The sequence below is a fragment of the Sinohyriopsis cumingii genome, chromosome 7 (genome assembly GCF_028554795.1).
Source record: "Sinohyriopsis cumingii isolate HCF-2022 chromosome 7, ASM2855479v2, whole genome shotgun sequence".
Classification (NCBI taxonomy): Eukaryota; Metazoa; Mollusca; class Bivalvia; order Unionida; family Unionidae; genus Sinohyriopsis; species Sinohyriopsis cumingii.
Genome location: NC_142967.1, coordinates 58535663 through 58535955, shown reverse-complemented (window position 1 = coordinate 58535955; position 293 = coordinate 58535663).

Here is a 293-nt window from a genome sequence, read left to right as displayed (position 1 = left end):
GATAGGTCTAAACACAGCTTGTACATAGCCTAAGCTAGGTCTAAACTACATACAGTAAAGATTCAAATATTTTACAAGGAATTGGGTTTTTATAACTTTATCACCAAGAAATGTAATATCAAATTATTTTTCAAAATGTTTGTTTGTGTCCATGCTGATGTACATGCCAGTGAATATGGAAATTTAAGTTGAAAATATGTTTAAACATTCTATCAAATGCCAACATACAGGTAAACGCAACAGAAAGAAATTGTCCATGGTCATTTGTTTATGAAGAATACAGGTGTATCACT